Below are 23,858 nucleotides of genomic sequence, written 5' to 3' on the forward strand. Positions count from 1 at the left end.
TAAAGTCAAAAGGATCAAGAGAAACAGTGGTGTAGTTGCTGTCGTCTGAGCTGCAAAAAGGTAAGGTTAAATCAAAGGATTTTATTCGATTTGAATTGGATTCTGAGCAGTTTTCATTCCAGCGTACTTACTCAGGATTAGGAAGTGATTCAAGTCCACACCTGTGCCTCACAGGAAGAGAAAATAAAAGGGAAATAAAGAAAAGGACTTTACATAACCTCAGAATGCCTCAAAGCTCTTTACAGCCAATGGAGTAGTTTTTCAAGTGTACTCACACTGTTGTAATGTTGGGAACACAATAGCTCAATGTTTACGTGGCAAACTCTCAGAAACACCAACGTGATCATGCCCGAATGACCTGTTCTCCCAGAGTTGCTAAAGACTTAAGTACTGGTCAGGATACTGGGAAAAACGTCCCTCAACCCCTTTGCAAATTGTGGTCATATTATCTTGTATGTCCATCTGAGCAGGGTTCAGTTTAAAGTCTTGTCCACTAGCTGACATCTTGAATGGTGCCTCACAGTTGTACTAGAGTGTCAGTGTTATACAGAGAGTGGGGCTTGAACCTGGGACATTTTGTCTCCAAGGTTAGAGTACTTTCCACTGAACCTATTATGTCCAGACAGAGGGTTGACAATCTACTGTGAGATATCATGTAGACCAAACATACACCGTAATCACAAAACCCTTATGTAGCATCTTTGCAGACAGGCAACATTCCAAGATAAATTAGACTGTCACATATGATTCTTATCTACATGAAATATGTCTTTGTACTTCAGCACGTCCAGAAATGTTTTTATTTGTCACACCTTCATTAATGCGGTGCACATTTAAGATATAAATTCAACAACAATTTGCATTGCCATAGTACCTATAGTTTGGCAAAATGTCCCAAGAAATGTCATATGAGCATTATCAGGCAAACATTGTGAGCAAGTTACATAAGAAGATATTAGGACAGCTGACCAAAATCCTCATCAAAGAGGTAGGTTCTTAGGAGGAGGGAGAGTTGGAGAGGCAAAGAGATCTAGGAATGGACTTTAACAGCTTAGAGCCCAAGATCATAAAGGCAAGGCCATCTTGGGTGGAGTAACTACATTTGGGGATGCTCATGAAGTCAGAGTAGATACATTGGGTGGTTGTGGGACTGGAGGAGATTACAGAGATAGAGACGAGAAAGGCCAGAGAGTGATTTGAAAATGATTCCATATCAGTGTCCTGAAATTTGATGAGAATTGTCAAAAAGAAGGACTGGTGAGCCCTGATTGGGCAGGAATATGAACCTGGAGTGATCTATTTCCTGGAATGAGTTCCAGCTTTAACTCATTTTCAACTCCAGAGTCGTGGCCTTAATTTGGACTGATAGGTGCATGAGTTTACATCATTTTATACGTGGCAAGGCTGAGGTGCCTGACTGCTCTGTCCTCAACTGACAGTTTCCTTTTGGAAACAACTTGAACAGTGCTGATCTGAGGTGGCAAAACCAGTTTCTCCAGATGGCGGAGCCTCTTTCACAAATGCTTCTGACAGGACCAATCTCCTTATAACAAAAACTACTCAGCATCATCACTCCAACTGTCACATCAGTCTCAGTAGATCTCCTCTGGTCTCAGAGAGCCTAGCCAAGTGCTGAAAGATAAGACTTAACTCTTTTTTTTACCTTGTGAAGAAAGAAGCAGAACTTCATTTAGCTCGCTCCTTATTAACATGTCTCGATTGGTGATTAAATCTTGGAGCCAACACGGGATTTGTGGTTTGATTCTGTCTTTAAAGCTTTGTTGCTTTAGAGGGAGACATGCCAAGAAAAAAGTTTCCTCTCTTGCTGGCTGACGGGTCAAATTGAAAAGTAATTTGATTTCTCTGATAGAAATCTGCCAGCACCATGTTGCAGAGGGAGCACATTTGAAACCACAGAGGAAATTTCGAGTTCAATATATGCTGTTGTAGAATAATTCAGTCTTTCCACAGACACATAACGAGCAACGAGCAGCTTGATAGAAAGGCAAGAAACGGTTAAATTATGAGCACAGGTTGCATTGACTTGTCTTGAATTCCCTCGAATATAGGAGACTAAGGGGTGAACTGGTTGAGGTGTTAAAGATGATGAGAGGTATTGATGGGGGAGGAAGATATTCTAAATGTGTGGGGGACGGCAGAGCATTAAAATGTGAAATCAATCAGCAAGCATTTCTTCACACATAGTGAGGTTGGAAATCTTAATCTCTCTCTCTCTCTCTTCTGAGAAGGTTGCTGAGAGAAGTGATGCCCTGTCAATCCACAGACCCAGATGATGTTCTGGGAACCTGCGTTCAAATCCTGTCACAGCAGGACTTTTTATTGAATTCAGTAAAAATCTGGAATTAATAATCTAGAAACCATTGTCAGTTGTCGGAAAAAGCCATCTGGTTCACTAATGTTCTTTCGGGAAGGAAACTGCTGTCCTTATTTTTGTCCTGTGACTCCAGACCCACAGCATTGTGGGTGATTCTCAGCATCTTTCTGGGTAATTAGGAATGGGCAATAAATGCAGGCCTAGCCAGCCACTTCATCCTGCGAAAGAACATTGAAAAAGAGTTGTTGGGGTTGGGTGCTGATGAAGAGAGGTCAGTTTTAGATTAGGTTAGATTAGATTACTTACAGTGTGGAAACAGGCCCTTCGGCCCAACAAGTCCAGACCGACCCGCCGAAGCGCAACCCACCCAGACCCATTCCCCTAACACTACGGGCAATTTAGCAATTCACCTGACCTGCATATTTTTGGACTGATTGGGAGGAAACCGGAGCACCCGGAGGAAACCCACGCAGACACAGGGAGAATGTGCAAACTCCACACAGTCAGTCGCCTGAGGGGGGAGTTGAACCCAGGTTTCTGGCGCTGTGAGGAAGCAGTGCTAACCACTGTGCCACCGTATGTGAAATTAGAGAGTAATAGATTTTAGTTGGCTAAGGCATTAGGAATGATGGAACCAAGGTGGTTAATTTGAGTTCAAATCTGGAGCAGCCTGAATTGGATGTTGGAACTGGAGCAGGGGATTGAATGGGGTGTCCTCTTTGTGGAATTGCGATTGTGGAAACTAATTTGATGGCATTTTTATACTCTCCTGTTCCCTAGGCACGAGTTTGGATGCGAAGGGGTTGATCGTCATGTTTGGTGAAGAATAGTCTGACAATTCAAAGCACCACAGAGTAAACGTTTGCCCATTAATCAGAAGCTAGTGAGAGTTCTTTAACTGCAATATATCAAAGACACAGATCAAAGGTGAGGGAGCAGTAAATCTGCCTGGAATTCAAAGGAGAAAATTAAAGCACACAAACCATATGCAGTAAAGTCATGCTACTGGCAGCGTAATATCAAATATTGTTTCTGAACCTTTAAAGGGGAAGCTTTACTGACAATTCTCCCACAATCTCACCTTTGTGTAGTGTTCACGAGTGATAGGTTTAGGCCATTCTGTGTAACTAATTGGAATGCTATCCTGTGGGCTCTGTGATTTTTACAAAGAAAGATTTCTCGATTTGATGATTCAGCTGATAGAAGCCTATCTGCTGCTTAAACTCACATTTATGCCGTTTCTCTCTCCAAACCAGTGACTATTTCAACAAATGTCCAGAGCGAGTTGCCACTACACACCCTCAGCTCCTCCAAGTCCTGCTGCTCGTAACCTAACAGTGAAAACAATCCTCTTCACCTTTTGCTCTGTAGCCACTGAGCTTGGTATTAACATTTCCAGCTATTGGTTCAGATCTTCCCCAACTTTTCCTGTAATTTCCTCCATTTGCAAAACACTTGATGTTTCTCCAATACCAATCTCTCATGGACAGCTATCTGATTCCCTTCAGTCACTGAAAGCCACGCCTTCAGCTGCTAATGTCCAAAATTCTGGAATTCCCTTCGAAAACATCATCTCTCTCTGTCTCTTTCTCTCCTTCTGTACAGGAACAGGATGAGAGCATTCAGCCACGCAAGCCTGAGGCCATTCAATCCCTCTTAACTGTTAGATTGGAATAGGAGGAGGCCATTCAGCCCATCGTACTCTGCTGTTTTTTTATGAGATGTCCAAATAGTCTTTGCCTCCACAGCCCTGCAAATGTTTCCCCTTCACGTCCTTATTCAATTCCCCTTTGAAAGCGACTGTTGAGTCTGCTCCCACCACCTTTACAGGCAATGCATTCTTGACCATAGCAACCTCCAGCGTAAAAACAATTCCCTTCATCTGCCCTTTTGTTCTTTTGATCTTAAATCCATGTTCCATCGCCAGCAAACCCTCCCACCTTTTGAAACAGTCTCTTCTCCTTCCCTTGAGCAAAACCACCTCTGAATTTTGAATACCTCTACACAATCTCTGCGGAATCATCTCTGCTCAGAATCCGAGTTTATCCAGTCTTTCCAAGTATCTTAAGGTTTCTCATCCCCGGTATTATTCTGATAAATCTACCCTGTACCTTTGAAGCTGATTTATTTTCTGAATACAATTTAGAAAAGGGGTTCCGAAAATGAAGAACTGTAAAAATAGTGGACTGGGCAGTTTTGTAAAATGGATTGAGCTGGTAGTATTTTTTCAGCAGGCAGTAATGAAGAAGAAGCCTGTTATTTATAAACTGGTCGTTTCCAGTTTGCACTGGTCCAAGTTCTTCTTGGAGCTATTTTGAACTGATTTTGATTTTTACTCCTGATAAATCATTCCAAAACTACAGCCTGTCTGTTTAAGGAGGTGCCATTAGTGCCGAGGAAGAGCAGTGAAAAATAGATGTGTGTTTGGTGTTTGAATTGGGGTCGCTGCTCTGAGAGTGACTGCAGTAAACTTGAAATGTCCCTCAAATAGAGGGATCATTTACGAGCTCCCTAGGTATATAAAGTGAGTAAAACATAGACTTACATTTATATTGTACCTTACCTAACCTTAGGATACTTTATAACCAATGAAGCATGTTGTAAAATATAGTCAAGGCTGCAATGTCAGATGTGTGGCAGCCTACTTTCCACTGCAGGTCTGAGTGTCACCATGCAGTGAGCTAGTTCTGCTAAGGTTTCACTTTGAATACTGGATCCTGTTCTGGTCACACACATGTCTAGCTTCTTTTACAGGGCTTACAGTCTTTTCCCCCTTCGTGGACTTACCCATCTCTTTCTTCACTCCCATTTCCCATTTCCCAAATATGTTTCACTGGGTTGATGGAAATTTTTCCCATTTCTGCATCCCAGTTTTCCGTCAGCCAGAGACTGGGACAGGGTGTTACATCAGAATCAACAGCCTGTGGTCAGGGCCTGGAGGGTGAAATCTGTAACACTGCCTCCTGCCTTCACTTTGCATTCCTGGGTGTCAGCCACTCTGGAATATCTTCACCCAACTGGCCCCACTTCTTCAACTCCCTCTACTCCTCAATGAGATGTGCCCAGTGGGGAGCAATTTCAGCTCAGAGGTCAGAAAGTTCAACTCCAAAGACCTGAGCACATAATCCACACCAATACCGAATCTAATGCAGTACTGAGGGACAATCGTATGGTCTGATATGCCGGTCTGCAGATGAGCTGTAAAACCAATACCTGCAGGGTCTGCCTACTGACATATTTATTTGATTTTCAAAGATGTAACTAATAAGGTGCATGTCATATACTTGGTTTCCAAAAGGCATTTGGAAATGTGCCACACGAAAGGTTAGGACATAAGATAAGTTCTTGTGGAGTTGATATATTAGTCTCTACAAAAGATTAGTTAATGGACAGAAAGTAAAGAGTAAGGATTAATGGTGCATTTCTGAGTTAGCTGTGGCTAATGGAGTGCCACAAAGATCAGTGCTGGGGCCTCAGCTATTTACCATCTATATTGATGCCTTACATGAAGAGGCAGAGAGTATTGTATCTAGGTTTGCTGATTGTACAAAGCCAGGTGTATTGGAACTGTAAAGAAGACACAAAGAGGCTGCAACTAATAGAGACGGGTCAAGTATATGAGGCAGATGAAGGATTATAATAGGCAAATAGAGATGATTCACTTTTGGTCAGAAGAGTAGAAAAGCAGAATTTTTTAAAAAGGCGTGAAATCCTATAAGTGTCGATGTTCAGAGAGCTGTAGTTGTACTTATCTAAGGAATACCCAAATTCACATGTAGCAACAGCAAGCAATTAAAAGTCCTGCTGAGTTGTGCAGGGATTTGGGGGAGGCTACACTTGAAATACAGTGTGCATCTATATTCTCTGAAGTAAGAATGAGAGGTGATCTTCTTGAAAAGTACAGGATTATGAAAAGGCTTGACCAGGACAGACACTGAGAAGTTTTTTTCTGCTGGGTGAGGACTCAGGAACAAAGGGTGTATCATTTCAGACAGAGATGAGGGCTGAAATTTCATCACTCAGGTTTTTAAAAATGCTGTATCCAGAGCATTAAGTGTGCTCCATCTTTAAAGACATTTAAATCTGGGATCTACTGATCTTTGGTTTCTTGGGAATCCTTGGGATGTGAGGATCTGCTGGAAAAGTGAATTCAAAATCCATATTAGTCATGACCATGTTGAATGAACAGAGCGAGCTCGATGGGCCAAAAGGCCTTCTTCTGCTTATATTCTCCAGCCTGGGACATGCCACACATTCGCAGGGGTGGGGTGGGGAGGATGTTTACTTTCTGAGGCTTGGCTTATCGCCGAGAGTGGGGTGGGGAAGGAGGGGGCTGGCTGCAGGGGATGGTGGTGGTTGACAGTGAACTGTGCAGATCCCAACCACCGTGTTGTTCAATGCGGATTGCTGGAGTTTTGGGATTAAGATGTGAACTCACACCCTTCAATTTGGGAAAGTCTGTGAGTTCCTGAAGCATTAATCATGAGCTCAACTGAGGACTTTTACAACATACAGCTGGGGAAATGCTGACCCTTTGATGATGAATGAGTTGTGTTTAAATAGATGCTCTCCAGATCACAGACAGTGTAAGGTCTGTCTGCTTGTGGTAAACTCACAGCAATCAGCCTTGTAAATTGAAAGAGTTTGAAGATTACCTTTGTTCTACCAGCTAATGAAGGGGTTATTCCAAGCTTCACTTCGAAATAGGTTGAAATACTTGTAAACAGTGATTAAACCAGGACTTGCCTCAAACAAAATTCTGCATTGCAGGGGTGTGCAAAACATTTCGATCTTCAGATCAGCTCACCAGTTCTCGTTCAGACGCCAGGTGTTCAGATCCTTCCAGAGTCTCACCCCCCCCCATCTTTGGATCCTCTGACCCTCCATGTTCCTTCGAGATCTGTGCATTCCTCTGACTCCATTCTCTTGTTTATCTGACTCACTCTCTCCCAGAAAATCATTGGCGACTGAGCCTTTAGCAATACCTCGGATGTCATGAGCAGACGTTTTTTCAATTTGTTGAGAATTTGAGCTGCTATTCTCCTGATGTGACACTTTACTATGAAACAGGTTGGTTAGAAAAGCCCAATATTATCACCAGTGTGTCAGCTGCAGCATCGTTGCTTCCAAACCTTCAATTATTTGTCAAGGTTTGGAAAGATTCCCATTTATAATTCAACTTGGGTGAACTATGAACTTTCACTGCGATAAAACTATCTGTTTGGTAGCAGAGTCATTGTTACAAAGACAAATAACAACATCCTAAATTTGCATGACAGTAAAGCATCCCAAAAGGCACACTTTTAGGAGCGTAAACTGATCACATTTGACATTGAATGTAAGAGAGCTGTTTGTTCAAATGCTGGCCAATTTTGATATTTGCAGCCCAATACAAAATAAGAACTTGTCGCAAGCTTTTTGTTTCTGAAATTGAATTTGCACTTTTCACAGTTATCTTTATATGTCTCCAAATCCAATGCTTCACTACTCACTCGCGGGACGTGTGCATCGCTGGCTGCGCCAACTTTTATTGCCCCATCCACGGTTGCCTTTGGGAAGGCAATGGTAAGCTGCTATCTTGAACTGTTTCAGTCCACATGCTGTAGGTTAACCCACAATGTCCTCAGGGAAGGAATTCGAGGATTTTCACTCAGCAACAGTGAAGGAACAGCAATATATTTCCAAGTCAGCATAGTGAGTGGCTTGGAGGGGAACTTGAAGGTGGTGATGTTCTCATAGAACATTGCAGCACAGTACAGGCCCTTCTGCCCTCGCTGTTGTGCCGACATTTTATCCTATTCTAAGATCAGACTAACCTACATACCCTTCATTGTAATATTAGATTAGATTACAGTGTGGAAACAGACCCTTCGGCCCAACAAGTCCACACCGCCCCGCCGAAGTGAAACCCACCCCTACCCCTACATTTATCCCTTACCTAACACTACGGACAATTGTAGCATGGCCAATTCACCTGACCCTGCACATCTTTGGACTGTGGGAGGAAACCGGAGCACCCGGAGGAAACCCACGCAGACACGGGGAGAACGTGCAAACTCCACACAGTTAGTCGCCTGAGGCGGGAATTGAACCCGGGTCTCTGGCGCTGTGAGGCAGCAGTGCTAACCACTGTGCCACCGTGCCGCCCACAAATATCTTCCATGTGTCTATGCAAGAGTTGCTTAATTGTCCCAAATATATCTGACTCTCCTACCACTGCTGGCAGTGCATTCCAGGCACCCACCACTTTCATGTATCTGCTGCCCTTGTCCTTCTAGATGGAAGTGGTCTTGGGTTTGGAAAGTGCTGTGTGAAATTCTTTGGTGAATTTCTGCAGTGCATCTTGGAGATAGTACAGACTACGATGGATGGACTGGATGTTTGTGGATGTGGTGCCAATCAAACAGGCTGCTTTGTCCTGGATGGTGTCAAGCTTCTTGAGTGTTGTTGCAGCTGCCCCCACCCAGGCAAGTGGGCAGTATTCCATCACCCTCCTGACTTGTGCCTTGTAGATGATGGACAGGCTTTGGGGCGACAGGAGGTGAGTTACTCACCGCAGTGTTCGAAGCCTCTTGTAGCCACTGTATTTAAATAGCAAGTCCAGTTGAGTTTCTAGTCAGTGGTAACCCCCAGGATATTGACCAGTGATGATAACACCTTTGAATGTCAAAAAGTAGTGCTTCGATGGTCTCTTACTGAAGGTGGCCATAGTGTGGCATTGGTGTGGCCTGAATGTTACTTGTTACTTGTCAGCCCAAGCTTGGATATCGTTGCATTTGAATATGGACTGCTTCAATATCTGAGGAGTCACAAATTATGCTGATATTATGTAATCCTTGGTGAACATTCCCACTTCAGACCTTATGATGGAGGGAAGGTGATTGATGAAGCAGCTGAAGATGGTTGGGTCTCAGACAGGACCCTGAGGAACTCCTGCAGAGATGTCCTGGAGCTGAGATGATTGACCTCCAACAACCACAACCAACTTCATATGTGCCAGGGGTGACTTCAACCTCTGGGAGTCTGCCTCCTGATCCCCACTGATTCCAGTTTAGTGAGGGCTACTCAAAGCCACACTTGGTTGAAGACAGCCTTGATGTCAAGGGCTGTCACTCTCACTCCCCTCTGGAATTCAGTACTTTTGTCCATGTTTGAACCAAGGCTGTAATGAGGTCAGGAGGTCTTAGAACATAGAACAGTACAGCACAGAACAGGCCCTTCAGCCCACAATGTTGTGCCGACCATTGATCCTCATGTATGCACCCTCAAAAGCCTGTGACCATATGCATGTCCAGTAGTCTCTTAAATGTCCCCAATGACCTTGCTTCCATAACTGCTGCTGGCAATGCATTCCATGCTCTCACAACTCTCTATGTAAAGAACCAGCCTCTGACATCCCCTCTATACTTTCCTCCAACCAGCTTAAAACTATGACCCCTCGTGTTAGTCATTTCTGCCCTGAGAAATAGTCTCTGGCTATCGACTCTATCTATGCCTCTCATTATCTTGTATACCTCGATTAGGTCCCCTCTCCTCCTCCTTTTCTCCAATGAAAAAAGTCCAAGCTCAGTAAACCTCTCTTCATAAGATAAGCCCTCCAGTCCAGACAGCATCCTGGTAAACCTCCTCTGAACCCTCTCCAAAGCATCCACATCTTTCCTATAATAGGGTGACCAGAACTGGACACAGTATTCCAAGTGCGGTCTCACCAAAGTTTTATAGAGCTGCAACAAGATCTCATGACTCTTAAACTCAATCCCCCTGTTAATGAAAGCCAAAACACCATATGATTTCTTAACAACCCTGTCCACTTGGGTGGCCATTTTAAGGGATCTATGTACCTGCACACCAAGATCCCTCTGTTCCTCCACACTGCCAAGAATCCTATCCTTAATCCTGTACTCAGCTTTCAAATTTGACCTTCCAAAATGCATCACCTTACATTTATCCAGGTTGAACTCCATCTGCCACCTCTCAGCCCATCTCTGCATCCTGTCAATGTCCCACTACAGCCTACAACAGCCGTCTATACTGTCAACGACACCTCCAACCTTTGTGTCGTCTGCAAACTTGCTGACCCATCCTTCAATCCCCTCATCCAAGTCATTAATAAAAATTACAAACAGTAGAGGCCCAAGAACAGAGCCCTGTGAAACACCACTCACCACTGACTTCCAGGCAGAATATTTTCCTTCTATTACCACTCGCTGTCTTCTGTTGACCAGCCAATTCTGTATCCAGACAGCTAAGTTCCCCTGTATCCCATTCCTCCTGACCTTCTGAATGAGCCTACCATGGGGAACCTTATCAAATGCCTTGGTGGGATCCAAACTGAGTGTTAGCAGGTTGTCGCTGAACAGGTCCTGCTTAAAAGCAATGTGGATGACATTTCCTATCACTTTACTGATGATTGAAAGTAGAGGGGACTGTAATTAGCCAGACTGGATTTGTCCTGCTTTCTGTGCTCAGGATATAACTGGGGGGGGGGGCAATTTTTCACATTGTCAGGTAGGTGCCATTATTGTAACTGTACTGGAAGAGCATGACTAAGGGAGTGGCAAGTTCTGGAGCACAAGCCATCAGTACTATTGCCTGAATGTTGTCAGGCCCCGTAGCCTTTGCAGTACCTAGTGTCTGCAACCACTTCTTGATATCATGTAGAGTGAATCAAATTAAATGAAAACTGAAGATCTGTGGCGTTGGGAACCACAGGAGGAGGCCGAGATGGATTATCCATTTGGCACGTCTGGCTGATTATTGTTGCAAATGCTTCAGCTTTACTTTTTGCACTGATGTGTTGGGCTCTGCAAGCATTGAGGATAAGCATAGTTATGGAGCCTTCTCCTCCAGTGAACTGTTCAATTGGCCACCACCATTCCGTAAAGACCACTCCCTCCGTGACTCCCTTGTCAGATCCACACCCCCCACCAACCCAACCTCCACTCCCGGCACCTTCCCCTGCAACCGCAGGAGGTGCAAGACTTGCGCCCACACCTCCCCCCTCACCTCCCTCCAAGGCCCCAAAGGAAACTTCCATATCCGCCACAGATTCACCTGCACCTCCACACATATCATCTATTGCATCCTCTGCACCCGATGTGGCCTCCTCTATATTGGGGAGACAGGCCGGCTACTTGCGGAGCGTTTCAGAGAACACCTCTGGGACACCCGGACCAACCAACCCAACCACCCTGTAGCTCAACATTTCAATTCCCCCTCCCACTCCACCAAGGATATGCAGGTCTTTGGACTCCTCCATCGTCAGACCACAACAAAACGACGGTTGGAGGAAGAACGCCTCATCTTCCGGCTAGGAACCCTCCAACCACAAGGGATGAACTCGGATTTCACCAGTTTCCTCATTTCCCCTCCCCCCACCCTGTCTCAGTCAAATCCATCAAATTCAGCACCGCCTTCCTAACCTGAGATCTTCTTCCCGACCTCTCCGCCCCCACCCCAGTCTGACCTATCACCCTCACCTTGACCTCTTTCCACCTATCACATTTCCGACGCCCCTCCCCCAAGTCCCTCCTCCCTACCTTTTATCTTAGCCTGCTGGACAAACTTTCCCCATTCCTGAAGAAGGGCTTATGCCCGAAACGTCGATTCTCCTGTTCCCTGGATGCTGCCTGACCTGCTGCGCTTTTCCAGCAACACATTTCCAGCACCACCATTCACGTCTGGATGTGACAGGACTGCTGAGTTGAGATCTGATCCATTGGCTGTGGGATTACTGAACTCTGTCCATCACTTGCCACTTACGCTGCTTGTCATGCAAGTTGGCCTGTTTGATCGCTTTACCAGGTTGGCACTTCAGTTTTAGGTATGCTGTGGATTAACCCACAATGCCCTCAGGGAGGGAATTCCAGGATTTTCACTCAGTGACAGTGAAACAACAGCAATGTTTTTTGTTGTCATTTTCAGTTTGACTTTTCCTTTATTCATTCTGTAGATGAGCCAACATGTATTGTCCATTTCTAATTGCATCATGTGAAAGTGTTGGAGAGCTACCTTATCAAAGTGCTGCAGTCCTGAGAAGCTAGAGGGAGGTTGGTCCAGGATTTTGACCCAGTGGCACTAAAGGAATTGTGATGTGTTTCCAGTTCAGGGTAGGGAGTGGCCTGGAGAAGAATTTGTGGGTTTGAGAGTGATTTCATTGCATCTTGTCGATGGTAGACACTGCTGCCAGTGTTCTGGTCTCAAACTGGCCTAATTCCTGACACATCGCCTCTTGCAACGTCAGACCTGTTGGAATACAGTTCCAGAAATCTTGTGGAAGTAACCGCAAAATGTTTACTTTGTCAAAATGCAGTGGGTTCACTTTCTGCATTGGCTGTTGTACTTCGTGGACACATGTCTCCTCCCATTGTCCCATGTATATGGAGGAGTACTCCTCGAGTTATATAGAATCAGTTCTCTCTCTCTAATGGAGAGTGATACCGATACTGCTTGTGGACTATGGCCAATTACATCCTCAACAGTGTTGAGTGAGAAAAATCTTCACTCAACTGTAATCACAATTAATAATTATCTACATGTTTCATTAACAAGGTCATTTCTGAAGAAAGATCAGAATGTCAGCAAATATCATTATGTATAATGTTGAAATTAATCTTTCACCACAGCTGTCATTTATTTTATTGAATCCAATGAGGTATGAACACTTAGTCTCACCATGCATAAAACCTACACATACCCAGCAGAATTCAGCATTTCTTCATGAAATAGCAGGGCAACCCAGCAAATATTAATTGAAAATTATACAACCTTTGACTTCATTGCTCATGGGCCATTAGATATACTTCAGTCATTTAAAAAATGCTCTTCTCATGTGTTCCCATTATATTCATGGGATCTAGCCTTTCATTCGATCACAACGTTGCACTTTTGGTGCAGAGTGGCAGTCTTTTGAAATCACTGCACTTTTCTTTCCGGAAGCTTTTCATTGTTTGACCGCCACAATGTGGTTGTCTGGATGAAGTTGATTTGGATTGCCATTTATTGCCCGTCCCTTGTTGTTCTTGAGAAGATGGTGGTTGAGCTGTCTGTTGACCTGCTTCAGTCCATTTGATGGCAAGATTTGATCAGGTATAGTCAGTATGGTTTTGTCAGAGAGTGGTCATGCTTAACAACATTGATTCAACTTCCTGAGGAAGTGACCAAATACATAGGTGTGTGTTTAGTGCAGTTGATGTGTTTCACATGGATTTCAGCAAAGCCTTTGTCAAGCTCCTAACATTTGATAACAAAGGTAAAGGCACATGGCAACTTGATGGATCCAAAATTAGCTTGGTCATCAGAGCCAGAGGGTGGGGAAGGCTGTTTGTGAGACTGGAGGCCGATGTCCAGGATGTATGGCATTGTTTGTGATATATTTGAACAATAGAGATGAGAATGGTGGATAATAACTAGCTTTGCGGATGACAGAAAGACTGGCCGGGTGGCCGGCAGTCAGGAAGAAGGTCTTGGGTTACAGGAGGATATAAACGGATTGGCCGGATAGACAGATCAGAGGCAGATGAAACTTAACCCTGACAAATGGAGGTGATGCACTTTGGAAGAAGTAACAAGACAAGGGAGTACTCAGTGAATGGCAGAATATCTGAACGCTCACAGGAATAGGAGAATCTTGGTCAGCTTGTCCACTGATCCTGAAAAGTAGCAGGATAAGTTATTTGCATAGTTAAGGCACACAGGACATTTCTCTTTCTCTGACCTGACAGAGATTCTCAGAGCAGGGAGATGTTGGAGCTGGACAGGACTTTGGTGAGGCACAGCTGGGGTACTGTCTGCAGTTCTGGTCCCCACACTATAGGAAGGAAGTGATTGCCCAGGAAGGGGTGCAGAGGAGATTCACCAGGATGTTACCTGGGATGGAGCAGTTTCGCTACAAAGAGAGGCAGGATAAGATTGAGTTGTTTTCTTTAGAGCAGAGAAGTTTGAGATAGAGTAAGGTTTATAAGATGATGAGGGGCATGGACAGGTCGATGGAATGTAGCTGTTCCCCTTCGTCGAAGGGTCAGTAACAAGGGGCCATCATTTTAAGGAGGAGAGCAGGCGGTTTAGAGAGGGTTTGAGGAAAAATACTTCCATCCAGAAAGTAGTGTCAGTGTGGAATGCACTGCCTGGGAGGGTAGTTGAGGTGGGAAACCTCACAATATTTTAAAAGTACTTGGATGAACATTTGAAATGCTGTAACATTTAAAGCTATGGACAAACTGCTGAAAAGTGGGATGAGTGTAGATTTCAAATAGTTTTGTTGGTGAAAACTCGATAGACCAAAGGGCATCTTTTTATGGAATCCCTACAGTGTCAAAACAGGCTCTTTGGCCCAACAGATTCCTGATGAAGGGCTTATGCCTGAAACATTGTTTCTCCTGCTCCTTGGATGCTGCCTGCCCACTGTGCTTTTCTAGCACCACTTTCTCGATTCTGATCTCCAGCATCTGCAGTCCTCACTTTCACCCATTTGGCCCAACAAGTCCACACTGACCCTCCAAAGGATAACCCACCCAGACCCATTCCCCTACCCTATTACTCTAACATTTATCCCTGACTAATGCACCTTACCTACACATCCCTGAACACTATGCGCAATTTAGCATAGCTAATCCACCGAACCTGCACATCTTTGGACTGTGGGAGGAAACCGGAGCACCCAGAGGAAACCCACGCAGACACAGGGAGAATGTGCAAAATCAATACAGACAGTCGCCTGAGGGAGGAATCGAACTCTAGAATCAAATCTTCTGAACCATGTGATTCAAGATGCTAAGTAGACTGACAGTGCAGTGAGAGAGGGAGATCCACCCAGAAACAGTGATATATTTCCAAGTAAGGATAGTGAGTGGCTTTGAGGGGATCTTGCAGGTAGTAATGTCCCCATGTGTTTGCTGCCCTTGTCCTTTTATATGGTCTGGGATCATGGGTTTGGAAGGTGTTCTCAAAGGAACCTTGGTAAAGTTCGACAGTGTATCTTATAAATGGCACACATTGCTGCGATTGAGTTTCAGTGAAGGAGGGTGTGGATGTTTGTGGATGTGGTGCCAATCAAGCAGGCGAGGAGAAAGTGAAGGCTGGAGATCAGATTCAAGAGTGTGTGTGCTGGAAAAGCACAGCAGGTCAGGCAACATCTGAGCAGCAGGAGAATCAATGTCTCGGGCAGGAGCCCTTCTTCAGGAATGAGGCTTAACTCAGGCCCTCATTCCTGATGAAGGGCTTATGTCCGGAATGCTGATTCTCCTGCTCCTCAGATGCTGCCTGACCTGCTGTACATTTCCAGTCAAGCAGACGGCTTTGTCCTGAATGGGTTACACCTGAAACGTTGACTTCTCCACCTCCTGATGGTGCCTGGCTTGCTGTGTTCTTCCAGCCTCTTGCTTGTCTACCTTGGATTCCAGCATCTGCAGGTTTTTTGTCTCTTGTCCTGGATGGTGTCAAGCTTCTTGAGTGCTGTTGGACCTTCATCCATTTGGGCAAATGGGGAGTATTCCATTACACTCCTGATTTGTACGTGATAGATAAAGGCTTTGTGGAATCAGGGGTTGAGTTACTTGCTGCAGAATTTCCAACCTCTGACCTGCACTTGTAGCCATTGCATTTATATGGTGAATCAGTTCAGTTACTGATCAATAAAAACTCTCAGGATGTTGATAGGGGGAGATTCAGTGATGGTAACACCATTAAATGTCGCAGAGCAGTGGTTAGATTGTCTCTTATTGGAGATGGTCTTTGCCTGGCATTTGTGTGCCAAGATGTTATTTGCTGCTTTCCTGCCCAAGCCTGGATATTGTCCAGATCTTTTTGCATTTGAACATGGGCTGCTTTAGTGTCTGAGGTGTTGCAAATGGTGCTGCAGATTGTTCAGTCCTCAGTGAACATCCCCACCTCTGATGTTATGATGGAGACAAGGTCATTGATGAAGCAAAGAAAATTTACAGCCCAGGAACAGGCCCTTCAGCCCGACAAGCCTGAGCCGATCTAAATCCACTGTCTAAACCTGTTGCCCAATTCCTAAGTTCCTCTACCCCTCTGCTCTCCACCTACTCCTGCATCTGTCCAGACGCATCTTAAATGAATCTACCGTGCCTGCCTCTACCACCTCTGCTGGCAACACGTTCCAAACACCCACCACTCTCTGTGTGAAGTACTTGTTGCGTGTATCCCCCTTGAACCTTTCACCTCTCACCTTGAAAGCGTAACCTCTCGTTATTGAATCCTTCACCCTGGGAAAAAGCTTATCTCCATCCACCCTGTCTATACCCTTCATGATTTTGTAAACCTCAATCAGGCCTCCCCTCAATCTCCTTTTTTCTAAAGAAAACAATCCTAATCTACTCAACCTTCTTCATAGCTAGCAACATCCTTGTAAACCTTCTCTGCACCCTCTCCAAAGCCTCCACATCCTTTTGGTAATGTGGCGACCAGAACTATACACAGTATTCCAAATGCTGCCGAACCAGTGTCGTGAACAATTTTAAAGCAGGTTGAGATGGTTGCACCGAAGACACAACCCTCAGGTACCCCTGCTGCGATGTCCTGGAGCTTTGCTCAGTCACTATGATGCCAGAAACAATTAAGTGTGCTTTGATGTCAAGAGTAGACACTCTCACCTTAAAATATCTTTCTAATTTAGAATATCTCAGTCAGATTTCCTCTTGTGGATCCTGTTTCTCATACCTAGGCTTATCTCCTAAACCCTGTCTTTGGTCTTGACATCATCCTGAAAATAAGAAGCTCAAAACTGGCACAATATTTGGTCAGTGCTAGAGTCAGCAACTATGTTTGGTTTTGTGTTGCTCCTCATTTCTGTATGAGGGCAGGATTGTCGAAAATTGAAGAATGAAATGAAATAAACCTCAGGTTCCTCATGGTTAATCAGAGAGACCAAGGATGTTAAACATAAATTGCAAAAGAAGGAAGCCCTTTACCATCGCGGGTGCATTCCATCTTTCCATTAGATCGTAGCTGATCTGTATCTGAACTCCATTTGCCCATCTTCATTTTGTAATCCTTAACACCCTTATCCAGAAAGACACCAGTCTCAGTTTTAAATTTCCAATTTCCCAGTTTCAAATGTTTTGTATAGAGGAGAGAATTTTGGAGTTCCACTATTTATCGTATGAGAACATTTTCAGCTTACTTAGACCATAAGACACAGAAACAGAAATTAGGCCATTCAGCCCATCAAATCTAATCTCCATTCAAAAATGGCCGATAACTTTCTCAATCCCATTCTCCCGCTTTCTCCCTGTAACCCTTGAATCTCTTAACAATTAAGAACTTATCTATTGTCATCTTAAATACACTCAATGGCATGGCCTCCACAGCCTTCAGTGGCAGTGAATTCCATAGACTCATGACTGTTTGGCTGAAGAAGTTTCTCCTTATCTGCATTCTAAAAGGTCCTCCCTTTACTCTAAGGCTGTGCCCTCGGGTATTTGTTTCTCCTACAAATGGTAACATCTTCCCAACATCCACTTTGTGCAGCAGGATTCTGTAAGTTTCAATTAGATCCCCCCTCATCCTTCTAAACTCCATCATGTTTAAACCCAGAGTTCTCAAATGATCCTCGTATTTAAGCCTTTCATTCCTGGGACCAATCTTGTAAACTTCCTCTGAACACACTCCAGGGCCAGTATATGCAACCCAAAACTGCACACAATACTCCAAATGTGGCCTGACCAGAGCCTTATAGAGCCTCAGAAGTACATTCCTGCTTTTATGTTCAAATCCTTTCCTAAGTACTGACTCAACTTGCAAGTTTACCTTGAGAGAATCCTGGACGAGAACTCCCAAGTCCCTTTGCACTTCAGACTTCTGAATTTTCTTCCCATTTAGAAAATAGCCCATGCCTCTATTCTTCCCATCAAAGTGCATGACTTCAAGCTTTCCCACATTATATTCCATCTTCCACTTCTTTGCCCACTCTCCTAACCTGTCCACATCCTTCTGCAGCTGCCTCAATGCTAGCTGTCCATCTACCTATCTTTGTATCATCTGCAAACTGAGCCCTCAGTTCTTTTATCTAGATCATTAATGTATAAAGTGAAAAGTTGTGGTCCCAACACTGACCCTTGCGGAACATCACTTGTCACCAGCTGCCATCCCTGTTCATTTATTTAGACATCACTGACTGGGCCCAGTTTTTATTGCCCTATCCCTAGTTGCCCCTTGAGAGGGTGGTGGTGCACTGCCTTCTTGAACTGCTACAGTCTATATGCTGTTAGGGAGGGAATTCTAGGATTTTAACCCAATGACACTAAAAGAATAATATTATATTTCCAAATCAGGATGGTGAGTGGCTTGCACAAAATGATACTGACTTTGACCTTCAAGATGGAAGTGGATATGGGTTTGTGAGGTGCTGCCTGAGGACCTTCGGTGAGTGGTGCATCTTGTAGATGGCAGACACTGCTGCTACTGAGCATCGGTGGTGGAGGGAGTGGATGTTGAAGGGGGTCAATGTTGTGCCAGTCAAGTAGGTACAGGTCGGGCTTGAGATGAAATATGCTCCACTTGTCTGGATGATGTTGTGTTTCTGAGGTGTTGTTGGAGCTGCAGTCATCCGGCAGTATTCCATCATGCTCCTAACCCGTGTGTTGTAAATAGTGGACAGACTGTGCTTTCTGACATCAGCCTGAATAGTTTGGTTTTGATATTAAGGTTATAAGACAATAGACAATAGGTGCAGGAGTAGGCCACTCAGCCCTTCGAGCCTGCACCGCCATTCAACATCATCATGGCTGATCATCCTCAATCAGTATCCTGTTCCTGCCTTATCTCCATAACCCTTGATTCCACTATCTTTGAGAGCTCTATCCAACTCTTTCTTAAATGAATCCAGAGACTGGGCCTCCACTGCCCTCTGGGGCAGAGCATTCCACACAGCTACCACTCTCTGGGTGAAGAAGTTTCTCCTCATCTCTGTCCTAAATGGTCTACCCCGTATTTTTAAGCTGTGTCCTCTGGTTCGGCACTCACCCATCAGCGGAAACATCTCCTGCTGCCAGAGTGTCCAATCCTTTCATAATCTTATACGTATCAATCAGATCCCCTCTCAGTCTTCTAAACTCAAGGGTATACAAGCCCAGTCGCTTCAGTCTTTCAGTGTAAGGTAATCCCGCCATTCCAAGAATTGACCTCGTGAACCTACGCTGCACTCCCTCAATAGCCAGAATGTCTTTCCTCAGATTTGGAGACCAGAACTGCACACAGTACTCCAGGTGTGGTCTCACCAGGGCCCTGTACAGCTGCAGAAGCACCTCTTTGCTTCTATACTCAATTCCTCTTGTTATGAAGGCCAGCATGCTATTAGCCTGCTGTACCTGCATACTTGCCTTCATTGACTGGTGTACAAGAACACCCAGATCTCTCTGTACTGCCTCTTTACCTAAATTGATTCCATTGAGGTAGTAATCTGCCTTCCTGTTCTTGCCACCAAAGTGGATAACCATACATTTATCCACATTAAACTGCATCTGCCATGCATCTGCCCACTCACCTAACTTGTCCAGGTCACCCTGTAATCTCCTAACATCCTCATCACATTTCTATGCTGAGTTATATTCCTATGCTGAGTTGACCAGATGAGGATAGGTAAAGTGATGACTGTCTTGTCCCACTCCTAATCTGAGAGTTTTTCAAAAAGGATAAATTGCCAAATTAGTGCATTTCTACTTGTTTATGTACTGTGACCGTAAAATGCACAGGTTTTTGAAAACAAAATAGGGTTTTATTTATTGAACTTAACTCTTTTTCAGAAAAACAACACAAATGCTCCAACTTTTACACACACTCATACTGAGAAAAATAGATTACAAAGTGGGAAGATGGAGTAAGGGATCATTTATTTCACTTTATGCTCTTTTTTGGCCTGGTAACCATTCTACTGTTTCAGTTACATGCCCTACAAACTCAGTATGCCCTTCCTGATGCCCAGAACTGAATGGAGCTTTATACATGCAGGATAAGCACAGTCCTCCTTTCAGAAACTGCAATCAAGGCTGTTAAACAAAGCACCTCTCTGGAACTGCAATTGGGTCAGGAAGGTAAGTGATTGCTATATAAAGAACTTACCTCGACGCCAACGGTCTTTTCGCAGCAGAGAGCGGCGCGAGCTGGGCGGAAGTTCAGGCGGACTTCCAGAAATGGGAAACCCGCTGTAGAACTCTGAACTGAACATGGGATGTGCACTGGCAAAATAGACAAGGTGCTTCACTTTGCAGCGGTGCCCACAGTAACACCAACATGCCATCCATTGGTTTCCACCTGAACAGTGCACCTCACCATAGAACAAAGACATTTGCTGTGTGCTGTTCATCAGGGGAGTACCTTATTTAAAACCTGCCTCACCACACCACGGACCCACGTTCGATTTCAGCTGTGGGGTGGTTGTCTGTCTGGAGTTTGCACATTCTCCCCGTGTCTGCGTGGGTTTTCTCTAGGTCCTCTGGTTTCCAAAGATGTGCAGGTTTGGTGGACTGGCTGTGAGAAATTGTCCATGGTGTCCAAGGGTGTTTAGGCCAGGTGGATTATCCCTGGGAAATGCAGAGTTATATCGTGGTTGTGGGTGGGCTGTTCTTCAGTGGATCGGCATGGACATGAATGGCCCACTTCCACACTGTAGGGATTCCATGAATCTATTTGAACTATTGTGACAATTTCTCACATTTGGCTGCAGATATTATAGCAGCCAATTTGTACACAAGAGTTTTCCACAAAACCAGTGATCAAATGATCCATCACATTGTGGATGGTTCAGGACTAAGGTTTGGCTGAGACAGAGGGGCAAATTATCATTAGGATTTAGATGAGGAAGCTAAATGTTATATCTCCAAGCTTGCAGATGTCATAAAGCTGGGTGGGAGGGTGAGCTGTGAGGAGGATGCAGAGATGCTTTAGTGTGATTTAGACAAGTCGGGTGAGTGGGCGAATGCTTGACAAATTGAGTATAATGTGGATAAATGTGAGGTTACCCATTTTGGTGGCAAAAACAGGAAGGCGGGTTATTAGCGGAATGGTGATATGTTGGGAAATGGGATCTGGGGTTTCTCACGTACCAGTTGCTGAAAGTAAACCTGCAAGTGCAGCAGGTGGTGAAGAAGTCAAATGGACGTTGGCCTTTATAGGATTTGAGTACAGGAGCAGGGATTTCTTGCTGTAATTGTACAGGGTCTTGGTGAGGCCACACCTGAAGTATTGTGTGGAACTTTGGTCTCCTTATCTGAGGAAGGATGCTCTGGATAAGGAGGGAGTGCAATGAAGGCTTCTCAGATGGATTCCTGAGCTAGCAGAGAGGCAGCTATATTCACTGGAGTTTATAAAAATGAAGTGGGGGGTGCGGGGCGCAGGGAAATGAGCTGACATGGTGGCTCAGTGGTTAGCACTGCTGCCTCACAGCGCCAGGGACCTGGGTTCGACCCCAGCCTCGGGTGACTGTCTGTGTCGAGTTTGCACATTCTCCCTGTGTCCACGTGTGTTGCCTCCAGGTCCTCCGGTTTCCTCCCACAGTCCAAAGGCGTGCAGGTGAATTAGCCATTCAAAATTGCCCATAGTGTTCAAGGATGAGTAGATTGGGTGCACTAGTCAGGGGAACTGTCGAGTAAAAAGGAATGGGTCTGGGTGGGTTACTCTTCGGAGGGTTGGTGTGGTGGCCTTTATCCATACTGTAGGGATTCTATGAAATGTACTAAATTCTGAAAGGCACGATGCAGGAAACATGTTCCCAATGATCAAGCAGTCCAGAACAAGGGGTCAAAGTTTAAGGATACAAGGAAGCCATTTAGGAGAGAGATGAGAAATTCTTTCAGCCAGAGAGTAATGAGCTGTGGAATTCTCTGCCTCAGAAATCGGTTAGGGTCAAAATATTAAATTTACAAAAAGGAGCTAGATATAGTTCGAAGGACACTAAGTACAGACCCACTGACAGTGCAGCACTCCCTCAGTACCGACCCACTGACAGTGTGGCACTCCCTCAGTACTGACCCTCTGACAGTGCAGCACTCCCTCAGTACTGACCCTCTGACAGTGCAGCACTCCCTCAGTACTGACCCTCTGACAGTGCAGCACTCCCTCAGTACCGACCCACTGACAGTGTGGCACTCCCTCAGTACTGACCCTCTGACAGTGCAGCACTCCCTCAGTACTGACCCTCTGACAGTGCAGCACTCCCTCAGTACTGACCCTCCAACAGTGCAGCACTCCCTCAGTACTGACCCTCCGACAGTGCAGCACTCCCTCAGTACTGACCCTCCGACAGTGCAGCACTCCCTCAGTACTGACCCTCCGACAGTGCAGTACTCCCTCAGTACTGACCCTCTGACAGTGCAGCACTCCTTCAGTACTTACCCTCCGACAGTGCAGCACTCCCTCAGTACTGACCCTCTGACAGTGCAGCACTCCCTCAGTACTGACCCTCCAACAGTGCAGCACTCCCTCAGTACTGACCCTCCGACAGTGCAGCACTCCCTCAGTACTGACCCTCCGACAGTGCAGTACTCCCTCAGTACTGACCCTCTGACAGTGCAGCACTCCTTCAGTACTGACCCTCCGACAGTGCAGTACTCCCTCAGTACTGACCCTCTGACAGTGCAGCACTCCCTCAGTACTGACCCTCCGACAGTGCAGCACTCCCTCAGTACTGACCCTCTGACAGTGCAGTAGTCTGTCTGTACTAACTCTCCAAAAGTGTGGCACTGCCTTAATACTGACCGTCTGGCAGTGCAGCATTCCCTCAGTACTGACCCTCCGACAGTGCAGCACTCCCTCAGTACTGACCCTCTGACAGTGCAGCACTCCCTCAGTACTGACCCTCCGACAGTGCAGCACTCCCTCAGTACTGACCCTCTGACAGTGCAGCACTCCCTCAGTACTGACCCTCTGACAGTGCAGCACTCCCTCAGTACTGACCCTCTGACAGTGCAGCACTCCCTCAGTACTGACCCTCTGACAGTGCCGCACTCCCTCAGTACTGAACCTCTGACAGTACAGTAGTCTGTCTGTACTAACTCTCCAAAAGTGTGGCACTGCCTTAATACTGACCCTCTGACAGTGCAGCACTCCCTCAGTACTGACCCTCTGACAGTGCAGCACTCCCTCAGCACTGACCCTCTGGCAGTGCAGCACTCCCTCAGTACTGACCCTCTGACAGTGCAGCACTCCCTCAGTACCTCATAAGGATACTCATTCTGAATTATGGTCTCAAAAGTTTACATGACGGAATGGGTAGCTCCTTAATTTCATTGTCTTTTTTTCAGTGTGTAAGTGACTATTTTGTGGACTGTTGTTTCATGAGTTAATAGTTTGTTTCTGGTCAGTCTTGATGCCTGGTGTCCAGAAATCAGATTGAATCCTGGTTCTTTTCCAGCTTGGCACACTCTAAAGATTCCACATCTGGTACATTATACCAGCACCAATAAATTTTACAGTTTATAGTTTAATGCTCTGGAGCCTAGAAGCGTAGCACGACAAATCAAAGACAGATCTTAGCTGAAGCAAAACGCCGTTTAGTTCCCAGCTCATT

General features: G+C 45.2%; 1 pseudogene; it reads left to right on the forward strand.

Moving 5' to 3' along the window:
• The first annotated feature begins 889 nt into the window (after positions 1-889).
• Positions 890-23,475, forward strand: LOC148135682 (uncharacterized; annotated as a pseudogene).
• Positions 23,476-23,858: the final 383 nt, after the last annotated feature.

Source organism: Chiloscyllium plagiosum, unplaced genomic scaffold, assembly GCF_037043375.1.
Source record: "Chiloscyllium plagiosum isolate Xiang-an unplaced genomic scaffold, Cpla_swu_hap1 HiC_scaffold_48, whole genome shotgun sequence".
NCBI classification, from domain to species: domain Eukaryota; kingdom Metazoa; phylum Chordata; class Chondrichthyes; order Orectolobiformes; family Hemiscylliidae; genus Chiloscyllium; species Chiloscyllium plagiosum.